We start from the raw sequence: 6,005 nt of genomic DNA, 5'->3' as shown, positions 1-6,005 counted from the left end.
TACAAACGGAAGTAAATTTAACTATCATGATACTCTAGCATTAATCCATTGTTATGATTTGTGCTACAATTAAATTATTTATTAACTAGACATGGAAATGTTTATATTAACGTAGGTATATGAATGGGTGACAATAACAATGAAAGATTGTGATTACAAATCATTGTGATGAACAACATGATGGCAATGTGATTACAAATCATTGTGATAAACAATAGTGATGGCAATGAAGCATGATTTAAGTTTGATGATATGAAGGTAATTTACTGAATGAAATGAATGAAAATGTAAATGGAATATTGACATTTCAATTATTAATCATAAATGAGTGAAAATTCATAACAATGATAGATAAAGAGAAGATTTTCCCAAATCATGAATGGGTATGGTATATATATCCAAACAATACTCAATGTTACATTTTAAATTGGGTCATCATGTTTACAAATAAAATTATCGAATTTGTGCGTTCTGATTTGGCATAGTTTGCGAGGTAAACTAACAGTATGCATGGGAGGTTAAGTTATACCCTTCTCACGTGTTTATACTAATCGAGGAAAGTAGGTCGGCGTGAATATTTTCACAGCCTGGTATGTGAGAGATACTGAAAGTGTAATTTTGCAAAAATAGACTCCACCTTAGTACTCTACTATTATTCATTTTGTTATTTCTTATGTACGTGAGTGGTTTATGGTCCGTTTCGACCACAAACTCTTTTAGCAGTAGATATCTGCTGAATGTCTTTAAAGCAAAGACGATGGCCAGTCTTCACGCTCTATTACAGAGTATTGTGATTCTCTGTCCAATAATTTTCTGCTTGCATATAAGCAAGGCATTAGAGTTCCCTCATGTTCCTGTAATAGTACACACCTGCGATGCCCTTATCAGACGCGTCAGTTCTTACAACAAATTCTTTTGATATGTCGGGTAATTTAAGAATTGGTTCTGAACAGAGTAATGCCTTTAATTGGTTAAAGCTATTCTGACACACTTCTGTCCAAAAAATTTTGTTCGGTGACCCATTCTTTGTCAGATTTGTTAGCGGTGTCGCGATGTGCGCGAAGTTGTAAATGTATTTCCTGTAAAAATTTAGGAGCCCAAGTACTTGCGTACTTCTTTTTTTGTCTTAGGTGGTTGCAGTTGTGCGATTTTTGTTTGTTTTTCTGTCTCGGGTGTCTGTGTCCCATGACCAACGGTATGACCGAGAAAAATCAATTTCGTAAAATGCAACGCTTGTTTTTGACGGTTTTGTTGTTAAAGAATTACGTTTTAATGCTTCAAGCACTAATTCTAAGGTTGTCATGTGATCAGTCCATGAGTTTGAGAAAATACATGCGTCGTCGAAGTATGAGAGTGTAGACGGATGTCTTTTAATAACATACGCATCATTCTTTGGAATGTCGATGCGGCTGTCGATAATCCAAATGGCATATAGTTAAATTCTAACAATCCTAATGGTGATTGAAATGCTGTGTTTTTCTTACATGATTCTTTCAGTGGAATCTGCCAGTAACCTCTAGAAAGATCACATTTTGTCATGTATTTTGCTTGAGATAAGGCAGCAAATAAATTCTCTTGATTTGGTATTGGTTCTGCATCAAATACTGTTGCTTCATTTAATTTGCGAAAGTCGATACATAGCCTTATCGATCCGTCTTTCTTTTTCACTACTACTATTGGTGATGAGTATGGGCTTGAAGAATATCTAACTATTCCTGTATCTAGCATATCCTTAACTTCCTTTTCAACTTGTTCTCGTGCGTGAAATGGAATAGGATAGTTTTTTCACGTTGATAGGGGTAGATGTGGTTAACTTTATGTCGTGTTCCACTAATGTTGTATGTCCGGGTGCGTCTGTAAAGACTGACTGGTACTTTTCTAATAATGACCTGATTTCTCGTTTCTGACATTCGTTTAGTTGAGGATTGATTGTGACGTCATTAATTGTACTATTTTTAGAGTTACCGTGTTGTGGGGTGTGTTGTAGTTCGACATCATCGCTGTGAGTTTCGATGATTAATCCTACGTTTGCAGCTTCAACATGGTTAAATATTGGTTGTGATAATCTGTCTCTATCGAAATATTTTTTTAGCATGTTTGCATGGAATGTCTTTGTTGTGTTGTTAATTTGAATCTCGTAATTAACATTAGATTTTACTGCTGTTATTTTGAATGGTCCTTTCCATGTAGCTAAAAGTTTACTCGAGTCATCGGGTAAGAGTATTAGTACTTTGTCACCAATCTCAAATTTTCTTGACTTGCTTTTTCGATCGGAGTATTCCTTGTATTTCTCTGCTTTTTTAGTGACGGATTCCTGTGCTAGCTTACATGTGTCCTCTATTCTGTCTTTCAGGTTTCTTACATATTCGTAAGCAAACATAATTTCGTTATTGTCCTCCTCATTCCCTTTACAAATGTCGGCTACTATATTGATCGGGCCGCGAGGTGATCGTCCATACATCAACTCAAATGGGGAGTAGCCTGTAGATTCTTGGGGTATTTCTCTATATGCAAATAGGATTGCTGGTAGTATCTGTCCCAATCATCTGGTTTTTTCTGCTGACACTTTTCTTAAACATATTTTTTAGAGTGCCATTAAATCTTTCACAAAGACCATTTGCTTGGGGGTGGTAGGGAGTTGTGAATGAGTGTTGGATTCCCATGAGTTTCATGCATCATATGTGATGTAAATTGGGGTCCATTGTCCGACAGTATCTCATTTGGTATGCCTATTCTAGTAAAAATTGTCATCAATGCTTCAGCTATGTGATCCGATGTAGTTGATTTCAATGCTATCGCTTCTGGCCACCTGGTTGCGTAATCGACTAGTGTTAGTATGTGTGTATGGTTTTCTATCTGATTTTGTTAAAGGGCCTATAATGTCAATTGCAACTTTTTGAAAAACTTTTTCAATAACTGGGGTTGTCTCTAATGGCAATCTCGGTATTCTGCCTTTTGCGACTCTTCTTTGGCATGTGTCACAAGATTTCACATTATTCTCGGACGTCTTTAGTAATTCCAGGCCATGTGAAATTCTCGGATATTCTCTTCAATGTGGAAGAGCTCCCAAGATGTCCAGAAGTTATGAATCGTGCGCTATTCCAAGGATTTTGTTTCTGTAAATACTCGGCGTGACCAGTTGTTTAGCTATTTTGTTTCTTTTCCTATGTAACCTGAACAGAATATCTTTTTCAATGATGTATTCAACTTTTGATTTCGTCCCTTTGTTTGCGATATTGAAATATGAAGTTAAAGTCGGGTCCTTTTTTCTGTTCTTCAATGAACCTGTTCCTGTCAAATTGTTGTGGTTCAAGAGAAATAGTCATTGGCTTCTCTGTTATCTTAGTCATCTTTCTTGTTTCTGCTAGACAAGCTGTTTCTTGGGTTAATGACCATTCTTTTACATCTGTTGGGTTGTCTTTAGACCTTTTATATTGCCAACAATTAACATCAGCGACGGGGTTGGGAAGTATACAGCATTCCACTATTCCTGTATAGTATGGGGTTTCTATGTACACGTTAGCTGTTTCAAAGGTTTCGACTGTGCCACTGAATGTGATGCATTGTACCGTTTTTTCCAGTTTTGTCTTCGTCATTGATCAAAGATGCTTTTATTCCTATTGTACTGCATCCTGTGTCTCTCAATATTTTGCAATCAGTTCCATTAGCTTTGCCTTCACAAAAAAATAGCGATCCTGATTTGTGAGTTTGTGTTAAAAGTGACATACCTTTCACGCAATACACATTTATTTTTTCTCCTGACATTACTCGTGTCTGATTGTTTACACTTGTTTGGAGTGATGCATTTGCAGTTTTTTTTGGATATCCCACGATTTTGTAACATTTGTCTGCTGTGTGGCCTTTCATTCCACAATATTGACATTTAATTATAGGTTTGTTGGTTTTCTTATACTCAGTATTATTGTCAGTGCTATTTCTTGTTTTGTTTTGATAGGGTCGGCTATGGTCTCTATTGAACTGTTTGTTCCATGGTTTGTTACTATGATCATCTTGTTTCACTTGCGTGTTCCGAGTGATTGATCGGCTCGTTCTATTTGAGTACTGAACTTTAGGTGTACATGGACTCTGAGCAGCGGCAGCGTAGTATGGTTCCTTCAATGTTCTGCTAAGGGGTGTCAATGGATGTGCGCTGTTAAAGTTTTCTGCGTAGATTTTTAATTTGTCCAAGTTTTCTGGCTTTCTCTCTTTAAAGAATGCGACTAAATCTGGGTTGCAAGCTTGATAGATTCGATTCTTCAGCGTGAGATAGTAAAGGCCTGCAAAGTCGTCTTGTTTTACGTTTGCCAACTCAAGCCACCGATTTAGAAATTGAGTAATTCGGTTCACGAATGTATTAAAGTCTTCTCCACTTTCCGGTTTTGCAATGTGAAACCTTTCCTGGTAACCATCTTCCGTTAATCTAAATCTTTTTAGTAGAGCGTCTTTAATTTTTCCATAGTCATCTGCATCTTCAGTTGTTAAGGTATAGAAAACTTTTAGCGGTTCTCCAGATAAGCAGTTAATCAAGGCTGTGGCCCATTTGCTTTCTGGCCAACGATAACCTTTAGCCTGAACTTCGAATCGGTGTAAGAAGGATTCTAGACAGTCTGAGCGTTCGTCGTATGTTGGCATGCGTGGAAGTTTCACGAAAAATTCATCACTATTATTATGTTTTCTTTCATGACCGGTTTTTGTTTTTTCAATTTCCAGCATCATTTGGGTCCTTTTGGTTTCTTCTTCTGCTAAAGCTATTTGTCTTTTTAGTTCTCTTTCTTGGACTCTTTCTTCTCGTTCTTCTCTACGTATTCTTTCTTCGTGTTTTTTCTTCTTTACGAATTCTTTCTTCATTTTCTTCTCTACGAATTCTTTCTTCATGTTCTTTTTCTTCTTTTACTTTCTCTTCGCACCATGAAAATATTCTTTCCTGGGGTATTTCTAAGTCCTTTGCGAGACTTAAGTATCTTTTATATGCTTCCATGTTGCAATAAATTAGTTACGATGTTTTATATATATTATATTGACAGGATACTGTTACTGACTGTTTTATTTATTTACACTTACTGGAATGAACTGTTCTATTTTTAGAAATCTCTCTCTCTTATTTCAACTTATTATGTATGTTGAATTTGATGCCTTTTATCGTTATATCTTATAAAGCAATGTGTCAATACAATGCGGAGTTATTATGACTTGAGTCAATAACAATGTGTCAATCGCGTGTACTCTAAACTATGTTACTACGAAAAATGTATCACTAATGTGTGTGACTCGTCGTTAGTTTGTGTACAATTATTCGCAATGACGCTAATATACTAGAGTGTGATAACAATAATAGGATGCCAAAATAATCCCAAGTTATCTATCACTAAATATAACACGACGGCTAGTAACTCCTTTTATTATTATTTAGTTTTTAAAGACTCACTTTTCAGAACATAATATATAAGTGGTTTTCGGTAACAGTAATATGCCAAAAATGCATTTAAAACAAATCACTATGCAAAACAAATCACGATGTCTATAGTTACTATGTGATGCCCAACTCATGTAAAAGAGAATAATGAAGGATATATTTACCAACTCAGTTCGTGGCTGGGACCTCTCTTGTTCAATGGTTGTTCAACAATTGTAATTAGGCATTGAAGAGTGTTTAACAGTGATGTCTGAAATACAAAACAATAAAATATCGTAAGATTTACAATAGTTACAAAATGTGTTCACAACACTGAGTGATTGGATGATAGGTGAATGAATCGTTATGGAATGTAAACATATTGAAAACAATTCATGAATGAGGCAAACAACAAAATGAAATGAGTGATATAATAACAAAGTGGACAAGGAATGAATGAATGAATGAAAAACTGAGTGAATAAATGAATGAATGAATGGATAATGTATGAATGAAAGAATGAAGGGAGGAATAAATGTATGAATGATTGGATAAATGAGTGAATAAACGAATGAATGGATGAATGAATGAATGAATGAATGAATGAATAAAT

This window comes from Berghia stephanieae, chromosome 2 (genome assembly GCF_034508935.2).
Source record: "Berghia stephanieae isolate SIO BIC M18660-M18661 chromosome 2, UCSD_Bste_1.3, whole genome shotgun sequence".
In the NCBI taxonomy this organism is placed as follows: Eukaryota; Metazoa; Mollusca; class Gastropoda; order Nudibranchia; family Aeolidiidae; genus Berghia; species Berghia stephanieae.
The sequence above is the reverse complement of the archived record's forward strand: the minus strand, read 5'-3'. Positions refer to the sequence as shown.